This window comes from Mustelus asterias, chromosome 1 (assembly GCF_964213995.1).
Source record: "Mustelus asterias chromosome 1, sMusAst1.hap1.1, whole genome shotgun sequence".
In the NCBI taxonomy this organism is placed as follows: domain Eukaryota; kingdom Metazoa; phylum Chordata; class Chondrichthyes; order Carcharhiniformes; family Triakidae; genus Mustelus; species Mustelus asterias.
In genome coordinates, this window is record NC_135801.1 from 88829215 (window position 1) to 88841098 (window position 11884).

Sequence of the window (11884 nt, forward strand, 5' to 3'; positions counted from 1 at the left end):
ACCCACTAATGGTGGGTCTCTGAATCTCAAGTCATTATTTTTAATTGAAATACTTTCTGTACAGGAAAATGAAGAATCAGTAGGCAAACATTCATAAAGGAAGAATCTGGAACAAGAGGTCACTTTAAAAATAAGGGGTCACTCATTTAAGATGGAGATGAGAAATCTTTTCTCAGGGTTGAGTGTCTCTGGAGCTCTTCCTCAAGCCAATAGAACAAAGAACCAGAATAAAGAAAAATACAGCACAGGAACAGGGCCTTAATCCCCTCCTCTTCCTCTCCCCTCCCCCCCCCCCCCCCCCCCCAAACAAGCCCCATGATGCCCTAACTAAACTTTTTAAAAAACGACGTTCTGTTCTTACTCGGTCCATATCCCAATCAAATGCCTCTTAAATGTTGCTCATGTGGCTGCTTCCACCACCACCTCTTCTGGCAGCATCTTCGAGGCACCCACCATACTCGGCATGAAAAACTTCCCCCACTTGTCTCCCATAAATTTTCCCCCTCTCACCTTGAACCTGTGTCCCCTTGTAATTGACACTTCCACCCTGGGAAAAAGCTTCTGACTATCCACCCTGTCTATGCCCCTTATAATTTTATAGACCTCCAACAGGTCTCCCCTCAGTCTCCGTCTTTCCAGTGAAGACAATCCTAATTTATTCAACTTCTCCTCGCAGCCAACACCTTTCAGACCAGGCAACATCCTGGTGAACCACCTTTTCATATTTTTGAGGCAGAGCTAATGGATTCTTGATTAACAAGGGGTGAAAGGTTATCGGGTGAGCAGGAATGTTGGGTTGAATGTATAAGAGATTGACCACGACCTTATTGAATGGCATAGCAGGCTCGTGAGACCTAGTGGCCCACTGCTCTTAATTGGTATGTTCATGTGCAAAAACATTGTGCTACTTACAAAGATCCACTGGGGAGGGAAAATGCCAGTCTGTCTCAACTGGACATTGAGGATGATGAAAATTACGGATTGTACCACATTTTATCTGCATGACTTCACTCAAAATGGTAAGCAATTTAGCAGAGAGAACAGAGGTTAAACTATCTATTTTTCTACTGATGGGTGTCTTAATTTTAAAAGCTCAGTTGGCAAGGGAGGCAGTGAATTCGAGATTTGGGAAGGATGTCTTACCCTCAATCAGCATTGCAAAATCTGATTTAAAGGTATCTACCATTCTGTCTGAACCAGAGATCTTCTGATTAATTTCCTAAAAGTTTAGTTGATGGATAAGAGCCATTTGAAATAAATTCCTTGTCACATTTGTTCTAAATTTGTCCACCCTGGAGTTGGAAAGACAGCATAGGATACGTGGCATGGATTGTTCACACCAGGAATAATTTGCATCATGAACACCGAGTCCAGTGAAATAAAGCACGCATATCTCAAGCCACTAAAAAAGCTTTACAACAATTTGTACTTGTATAGTACCTCAACATTAAATGGTTCAAGATGCTTCACAGGAGCATTATCAAACAAATATGACTGTAGAACAGGTAACCAAAAGCCTGGTGAAAGGGTATGTTTTAAGGAGTGTTTTAAGTGAGGCAGGGAGGTGTTTTGAATGATGTCAAATTTAGGGAAGATAGAATGTGAGAGGCTAGCCAGGAGTGATTTGGAATTAAGTCTAGAGGTAACAAAGTCACGGACATGGGGTTTTGCAGCAAATGTGGTGAATCAAAGTTTATGGGGTTGAAAATAGGCGGTCCCAAAAGATGATGCCAATATGTAGTTTCAAGGTTATAGTTATGATACCAAGGTTGTGGACAGTCTGGTTCAGCCTGAGACAGCTGCTAGAGGTGTGGTTGGAATAGTGGCTAGAGAGTGGAATTTGTGGCAGGGATTGAGGGTGATGGCTTTGGTCGTCTCCATATGTAGCTGGAAACAGTTTCTGCTGATCCAGTGCTTGTAAAGTCCTAACTATGTAAGGGGTTGTGTGTTTTAAGACATGGTTTGCACTTGCAGTTCAAACTAATACAAAACAGGTTTTATTGAAAGATGTTTTCTGCACTGCACAAAGTACAAACTGAAAGTGAAACAGCAGCCTGTGGAAACACCCTAATGACATCACAATCTGTGATCAGCTCTTAAAGCAACCCTTTAAAATATATAACAATAATCCTCATAGTTTTGTGCCTTCCTCAGTTTCATATATTTATGTCATTGAAACTGAAAAGTTTTTTAAATTCACAACGTGAGAGATCATAAAACCAGAGTACTGCCATGGGTATGTTTCAGAGCTGAGTGTATATATAATGCCCTTGGCCATATTGTGTTTTAAAAGAAATCCAAATGTTTCTTGTGCTGAAGAAGCAATTGAGGTAAACCATTGAGAGACCATCTGTTCGTCCTCCTCAGGAGTCCTGGCACTGTTGCAATTTGAATCAGTGGAAGAGGATCTGAGATTACAGTCAATCCAAATATATACCTTTTAATCTCCAACTTCAATAATTAGATTGTAATTGATCCTTTAGAATGAATTTGGAATAAAATGTACTGTTCTGAATTCTTGGGCTGTGTTTTTGGCACATGCCCATTAACAGCAAGTAATCACATCACATCAATGGCACAAGTGCAGAGTTTTATGAAGGGAAGAACCCAAATTGCTAGGCAGCACCATTTATCTGAGAATTAACAACACAACTGAAATCCTTCAGATTTTTGTGCCAGAATAATGAAAATGGTTGAATATAAATGGCACAGGACATCCACACTGCCATTGAGCATTTAATAAAGTGATATATCAAAACTGAAATGTATGATCTTGTTCATTTACTAAGAAATGCTCAAGTTGAAAATGGGGGACTCCTACAAGCTAGGCTGGTGTTCTTCCACTTTTTGAGATAGCCATTGGACGCAGAGAGAGGCACTCACTGAATCACAACAAAGCTTTTCGTCCACAACTGCAACAAATATATCTCCAGGATTGAAGGGTTCTGTGCTCTCCTAACCAAGAAAGCAAATATCTAGCATTGTTTAAGTGAAGATTTGAGTCTTTGTATGTTCAGGGCAATAGAGAGCCCATGACACACCACTGAATGAATTAACAAAAGAAGCAGTCACTGTTCAAAGGCAAAGCTGCGGCCTATTTGCTGTATTGGCTAAACTGAACCAGCAAGCTACATTTATCTACCTCTCAGAACATTTGAGAGTATTTTAACACACAACAGGAGAAAAGAAACATTAAATGGATGTTGCAAGCTGAAAAGGATATTCAGCAATGAGGTTATAGGAGGCTCTTAAATGCATAAAAAGGGAGAAAGAAATCTTGGGACAATTTCACAAAAGCAGAATGTAACGTAAGAACAAATGGTAGACTGGAGGGAGCAAAGGTGAATCAGAGCAACACAAGTTGTGTGTTTGGGTGGCATAGTGATTTGCAGGGACCCGGGTTCAATTCCCAGCTTGGGTCACTGTCTGTGCAAAGTCTGCATGTTCACCCCGTATCTGCGTGGGTTTCCTCTGGGTGCTCCAGTTTCCTCCCACAATCCAAATGACATGCTGGTTAGGTGCATTGGCCATGTTAAATTCTCCCTCAGTGTACCAGAACAGACGCTGGAGTGTGGTGACCTTGGGATTTTCACAGTAACGTCATTGCAGTGTTAATGTAAGCCTACTTGTGACACTAATAAACAAACTTTAAAAACATTAAGATCAGCTGCTGAAAGATCATGAAGCAATTTAAAAGCAATAGTAAGGACCTGAAGTCAATATTTTGTTACATGCTGAGTCAGTGGACCTGACAATGAAGGCAATGGATGTGGATGAATTTTTCCAGGATAGGAGACCAGCTCAAAGCTCTGCATAAGTTTGTGGAAGGTAAAACCAGCAAGGTCAATGAAGAGGGCACTGAAACTGATCCCCAAGATGCTGAAAAGACAGAGCAGCATTTTAATACTAGTAAAAGTGAGCAATGCAATATTTCAAAGATGTCTATGTACATCCAAAATGTATGATTCAGTGGTATCCGAACTTCCCTCAATGTAATGTATAGTATTCTGATTTCCAGAGCAAAAATAGTTTTAACAATAGTGACAAATTCTGCCCAATAGCTCTACACGAATCTACATAGGAGCCAGAGGTGTCCTTGGAATCTAAGGCAGGAAGCAAATCTGTTAATGAAAAGCTCGCATTACACACAAATTGAGAGTGAAGTAGCTTGTAACTTCATAGAGTAAGTATAGCACAGAATGACGCCATTTATCCCATTGATTCCATGCTGGCCCTCTGTAGAACAATGCTGTCAGTCCCATTCCCCTGCTCTGTGCTTGTAGTCCTGCAAGTTTATTTCCCTCAAATACCCAATCAATTTCCTTTGGAAATTATTGCTTGTCTATACTTGCACCATCCTCATAGGCAGCGAGTTCGAGGTCATTACCACTCACTGCGTAAAAAACATTTTTCCTCACACCTCCACTGCATCTCTTGCTCAAAACCTGAAATTGTATCTCTTAGTCCTTGTGCCATCAGCTTATCTAGCTCATGTAAACCTGTCATAATCTTGTAGATCTCTATCAAATCTCCCCTTCAATCCAAGGAGAGCAACCCCAGCTTCTCCAAGCTAACCATGTAGCTAAAATCCCTCAACCCTGGAACCATTCCGGTAAATCTCATCTGCACCCTCTCAAGCAACTTTACATCCTTCCTAAAATGTGGTGGCCAGAACTGGATGCAATGCTTTAGTTGTGGCCTAAGCAAAGCTTTATAAATGTTCAGTATAACTTCCCTGCTTTTGTACTCAATATCTCTCTTTATGAAGCCCACGGTCTCATATGCTTTGCTAAATTACTCTCTGTTTGCCCTTCCACCTTCAAAGCGCCATGCACAAACACTTCAAAGTTACTCTGTGCCTGTTATATCATCAAGTTTTTTTTTGTCCCTCCTTATCTCTTCAGCCAAAAAGAGCAAGACTCCAGCTTCCAGTAGACTACCAGAAACTCAGTCCAACTGGTCGGAAAAGACCTTACCAGGTCTCTCAAAAATGCTTAAGTGTACTGCACGTTCAATGACAATCAAAAACAGAAAATGCTGGAAAATCTCAGCAGGCCTGACAGCATCTGTGGAGAGAGAATAGAGCCAATGTTTTGAGATTGGATGACCCTTTAGCAGAGCTAAGAGCAAAGAGAATCAGAAGAGATTTATACTATGAGGATGGGGTTGGGTACTGAACTTGGAAATGTCAATGAGGGAATGTAAATGAGGATGAAGAAAGCTGAGAAAGGTGCTAAAAGTGTCCATCAAGTGATCAGAATGTGTGAATAGCAGAACACAGGTACAGACTGTTAATATACTGCCTGAGGAATGTGGCAGTTGCCCTAAAGGGGGAGGGGGAGCGGCGGGATTGTAGGGGGCAAGATGGAGAGCGAGAATGGAGAAGTAGAAAAATGGAAGTGAGAAAGAGGGATAATAAAAATGGATGAATGAGATGAAAAGAAGAAATGAAATAAAATGAATGGAAATGGGGTGAAGGTGGAGGGGAGAGTTCATGCTCTGAAGTTGTTGAACTCGAAGCTCAGTCTGGAAGGCTGTAACGTGCCCAATCGAAAGATGAGGTGCTGTTCCTGCAGTTTGCATTGGGGATCACTGGAACATTGCAAAAGGCCAAAGAAGGACATTGGGGTCATTCAATTAATTACTTTGAAATGTAGTGATTGTGGGAAAAGGTACAGAAAGTTCACCAAACGGCAACGTGATGAATGACCAGTTTCTTGCATTTTGGTGGTGTTAGTTGAGGGAGGAATGTTGTGTCCAAGAAATCTTTTTTAAGTGCTATAAATTCTTTCATTTCCTTCTGAACCACAACAACCAACAGCATCCAGTATCTCAACTGAAGCATGGTACAACTGGAAATGCTGCACTCCCTGACAACCCTATGCTGGACTGTCAGCTTATACTGTCAGGGTAGTTTTCAGACTCTGTATTCCCAGGGGGGAACCTTGTCAATTGAGAGCACATCTGGAGATTTGGGGCTCATTGCACACAATTTTCATTAAAATGGTTAGAAAATAATGGGCAATGTGCACCTGAGCTCCCAGCAGAAAAGACTACCTAGCAGAAGTGCGATGTTAGAAAATTACTCCGAACCTGATCACTGCTCAGTAAATTAGTAATCCCAGGGATCTACTTCATATTGCCAATGTCTCTTATTTGTCGGCTCTTTGCAGATCCTGGTCCCAAATTTCCTTAGGCTTTCCAGTGAATTGGGGCATTACAGGAGCCAGCGGCTGCATCCTGGAGTAGAATGTGGGATGGAACTATTTGAACAGGGTTTTCCTCCCATTTTTTTAATGACATAAATGTCCATTATGAGCACATTTTTTAGTAGGTATAAATGAACCACGTGGAAAGATTTGATGGCTTCAAATATCTTGCCTTATATCTTCAAGCAGGCTTTTTGTTATGCTGGGGTGCTGTTTACATTGACTCCAATATGTCTCAGAAAGAGAATCACCACGATGCAGTTAAACAGCCACTATGGGTTTCCCTCGGGGGAATCACTATGTTCACCATGTTTATAGAGGATGTCTGATGGGAGCTGTGGAACATCTGGACAGCTGCAGAAATGATCGAAGCTACCATGCTCTCTCGGGAAATCTGAAACAATAAAAATACTTCCCCAATGTTGGCTCACAGACTCCGCTGTTAGTCCTGCCATCTGCTGCATCCCCTGTGATAGACCTGAACAAAGGTAAAATTCTCATCAAACATCCTTCTTTCTCAAGCTGTCTCAGCCAAGGGCTGCTGCCTACTAAGCATCCTGATCAAGACCAGTAGACCTATTCTACTCCTTGATTTTCTGTTTTCCTCATGCACTGTCTCACATCCAGTACGATGTGTTTGTGCCCACGATCTTTCTGCTCTCACCTGGGTGTTTTTGAGCTGACGAATGCAGCCAAAGTCACAACTGTATGGTGGCAAGGTTAGCCCGTGCCCTTTAGCAGTTGGACTAAGCCTACCTCCTTCCTCCTACACCATCGCATCCTCTTCAGCTAATCTTTGCTGCACTTCACCTGCAGAAGAGTGGGTGGTGAGCAACCAGACAAAGGTGGGGTTGGAGATGAATTTACAAGATTAGTTGTTCAAGAAAGCTGCCATTGTTTTTGTGGCTGGAGGTGAAAAAGTGAAACACCAAAAAACTGCACTTAATGCTGGTCAGACCCACTGACTTCACTATTTCCAATTGGAAGCACAGACCGCCTCTGCAGCAATTCCTCAGAGAGTCTGCTGCCTGATGTCAGGGGGCTCATTGGAGTTTAGAAGGATGAGGGGGGATCTTATTGAAACTTACAGGACACTGCGAGGCCTGGATAGAGTGGATGTGGAGAGGATGCTTCCACTAGTAGGAAAAACTAGATCCAGAGGGCACAACCTAAGGCTGAAGGGACGATCCTTTAAAACAGAGATGAGGAGGAATTTCTTCAGCCAGAGAGTGGTGAATCTGTGGAACTCTTTGCCGCAGAAGGATAGAACCATAGAACCATAGAAAATTACAGCTCAGAAACAGGGAGTGGGATGGATACAGCTCAGAAACAGGGATGTGGAGGCCAGATCATTGAGTGTCTTTAAGACAGAGATAGATATGTTCTTGATTAATAAGGGGATCAGGGATTGTGGGGAAAAGGCAGGAGAATGGGGATGAGAAAAATATCGCCCATGATTGAATGGCAGAGCAGACTCAATGGGCTGAGTGGCCTAATTCTGCTCCTATGTCTTATGGTCTTATGGTTCTTGCAACCCCCACCCACTGTCCTGACTCACACACCATTCTGTGGTATTTCCTTCTGCAGGGAAGATGCAGGTATTAGAAGCAGGCTGTGCTTTTCAAAATATTCATTGCATCCCTGGTGTCAATAGGCTGGAACCAATTCATGTACCTAAGAGCTGGAAGGTCACTAAGACTTGTGAGATGGGAGCTAGAAGGGCAGCATCAATATGAGGTTTGTGAGGGAAGGTCCATGTGTGAGGCCCAAGTGGAAGAGTGAGCATAAAAAACAATTGCTAATCCAGAGGTCACAAACTGAAATCCCACCATGGAAAATTGTGATGATGGATTCAATAAATCTGATCATTTGTGGACTACCACTCACAAAGATAGCCATGAAAGCTACAGGATTGTGGTTTAAAGCCTTGATAGTTCACTAATGTCTTTTGAGGAAGGGAATCTACAAGCCTGGTTCAATCCCACACTAAATAATTGACTCTTAATGTCCTCAGGATAATGGCAATTGATGCTGCCTTTCCAGTATCACTCATACCCCAAGAGCAAGCTCATCCATAGAACTAAAATCTACAGTTCCTCCACTATAACATCCAGCCATTTCTAAATGATTCCAGGGATTTTCCCTGCACTGCTTTCATCGCCTACTTCTAAATCTGTTCTGGGTCACGTTCTTTTTGTATAAACATGCCCTGCCTATCTTTAAATAAGTCTTAGTGCTGACACATGTACATAACCAGCTGATTTCCCATTGCATTGCTTCTAATAAGACACGATAAAACAACGGGTGTGCTATATCAGATAACTTATTTAGGTCCTGAAGAAGAATTGTGCATAATTGCTCTGTCCCTTTAAGATGTAATTGCTGTATTAGACCAATCCTGTGGTCAGTTAGAGGCTAATTCCTATTGGGAATATCTTGAGGTCAATTCGCGGGTGATTGGCAGTTGCTTGAAAATCTGTGGGAAAAAAGACAAGGAAATGACTGGTTTGCTATTTCTTTTCTATACTGTTATTTTTAAAAACTGCTACAACCTGTAACAACATGCAACACTTTGAAGTATGATAGCTGAAAAGTGGCAGATGTGCACAAGATAGGAACATAGGAAATAGGTGCAGGAATCGGCAATTTAAGCCTTCGAGCCCACTCTGCCATTTAACATGATCATGGCTGATCTTATCCTGATCTCAACTCCACTTTCCTGCCCGCTCCCTATAGTCCTTTACCTCGCTTCTCATCAGAAACATCCATCTCTTTCTTGAATCTGTTGGTTGATTTCACCTCCACTGCACTCTGGGGCAGCGAGTTCCACAGATTCACAACCCTCTGAGAGAAGTAGTTTCTCCTCATCTCAGTTTTGAACTTATCTCCTCTCACTCGAGAGGGGGAGTTTTCCTGTCCTGCCCGTCACAGGAATCATAGCTAGGGGGGGGGGGGGGGGGGGGGGGGGGGGGCGGGGGGGAAGGGGGGACAGACCATGCAAAGGTCCATTGACCTTGGGCGGGATTTTCCGGTTTTGGAGCAAGCGCGGCCGGAAAATCCCACCCTATATTTATGACCTCTTGTTTTAGACTGTCCCACAAGGGGGAACATCTGTTCAATGTCCACCTTATCAATCCCCTTTAGCATTTTATATACCTCCATCAGGTCCTCCCCTCATTCTTTTTCTGAACTCCAGCGAGTACTAAGTTATTCAACCACTCCTTGTAAAACAGATGCAAGACTTATGTTTAGACAGGTAGAATCCCCTTGTCTTTTACATTTTTTTGGTTTGAATCTGAAGTGATTTTATGATGGAAGTTGTATTTGTAGTTTGGCACCATATCACTTATTCCATCTTACAGCAATGTCACTATAGCCAGCCATGATTACAGCTAAATGCTGTTAAGCTAAATGAGGCAGTACAGAGAATCACCTCAGCAAATGGCTTTTCTGTGACATTGATGGTAAATGCAGAATGTGGCTGTTTGCACTGATTCCCACAGGCTAGCATTTTGTTCTCTGTCCATAGGCGTGCTGAGCAATGTCGTGTTCGCGCTGCTGGTCTGGATAAATCTTCTTGGCCATGGGGGAGGACCACGGCGAGAAAACATAAGTAGTGTTTGTGATTTTTAAATGACTAATCAAGCATAGCTGTTTTTGTATTGCCATCAGTGCTTGGCAATGTAAACAGGGTTGATTCCAACACCAGCAGCTGAGCCAAACACAACCGCTTCTATTTAAAGCAACTCTGCAGAATGTAAATGTGGTCTTTGCTGATAATTTACATCTTCTGTGGTTTATAATGCCCTTGAGTAATCAGTCTGCCCTTCATGATGATTGCTCTGCTGTTTATGGTGTTACAGAATTCCATGCAGAACAGTAGCTTACAATATAACTGCGTGTACACCGAATCATCTGCTCATGTTGCTTGTGCTTTGAAGGATGGCTTGTCCTCTAGCCTGGCATCAATTGTGTGCTGCAGTTCCTTTTCTTTATTACAGACTACGGCAAATGGATTTTAGCACAGGTAGGTGTGAGGTTTTAGCAATTCTGACATTTTGGTTAGAACAATAAGGAGGCCACATATGACTTAGATCACCACCATTTCCATTCCCTTTGTCTTTTTTCTATGAAATCTTTCTTAATTCCCCCCCCCCTCCCAACAGCATAAATATCATCCTAATTTCTGTTGTCTTCAGTTCTTTTGAAGGGTCATCCAGACTCAAAATGTTGACTTTATTCTCTCTCCACAGATGCTGCCTAACCTGCTGAGATTTTCCAGCATTTTCTGTTTTTGTTTCAAATTCCAGCATCCGCAGTAACTTGTTTTTATATGATTAAACAAGAAGAAACAATGACTGCTTGTGTTAAGGGAAAACACAGTAAGAAGTTTAACAACACCAGGTTAAAGTCCAACAGGTTTATTTGGTAGCAAAAGCCACACAAGCTTTCGGAGCTGCAAGCCCCTTCTTCAGGTGAGTGGGAATTCTGTTCACAAACAGAGCATATAAAGACACAAACTCAATTTAGTGTTAAGGGAAGCCAGTAATCGTGGATGATTTTTAGCTCTGTATAAACTGGAAAAATCAGATTGACAGTATTAGCCTGGATTGGGAGTTCAGAGAATGCTTCCAAGATAGTTTAGAGCAGCACATTCTGGGACCAATCAGAGAGCAAGTTCTATTACACTTGATATTGTGTGTATAACAGGATTAATTAGTGACCTCAGAGCAATGGCAGCCCTCGGTAGCAATGACCATAATATGATTGAATTTTACATCCAGTTTGATAAGAAGACCTGGTCTGAGACTAGTATTCTAAACTTAAATCAGTGAAAGCTGAGTTAGGTGAAATGAACTGGGATACTAGGCCAGTGGACAGACCATTAGAGAAACTGTGGCAGACATTTAAGGGGATATTTCAGAATCATATGGGGAGTCAGTTAGCTCAGTTGACTGAATGGCTGCTTCGTGATACAGACTGACTCCAACATTGTGGGTTCAATTCCTGTACCAGTGAAGGTTATTCATGAAGGCCTGCCTTCTCAGACTTACCCCTCACCTGAAGTGTGATGATCCTTAAATCACCACCAGTCAGCTCTACCCCTCAAACGAGGAGAGCAACCTATGGTCATCTGGGACTATGGTAACCTTACCTTTGTTCCTATTATTCAGAAAAATTCTAAGGGGAACACCCATTATCCATAGTTAACTAAATAAGTTTTTAAAAAGCATCAAACTTAAGGAAAAAGCATATAACTTCGCAAAGATGAGTGGCAGGTCAGATGATTGGGTAGAATATAAAGAACGGCAGAGAATGACTAAAAGGTTAATCAGGAGAAGGAAATTAGAGTATGAGAGGAAGCTAGCTAGAAATGGATAGCAAGAGTTTCTGCAGGTATTTAAACAGGAAAAGAGTAAGTGAAATGAGTTAAAAGTAAATTACTGCAGATGCCAAACAGAAAATGCTGGAAAATCTCAGCAGGTCTGACAGCATCTGTGGAGAGAGAATAGAGCCAATGTCTCGACTCTGGACGACCCTTCATCAAAGCTGAAGCGAAGTAAGTGTTGGTCCTCTAGAGAGTGACGATGTGGAGTTAATGATTGATATTAAGGATACAAAAGCTTTCCTGCAATAGGTGTAAATCAGGAGGTGGAGGAGAGAGGGGAACTTGG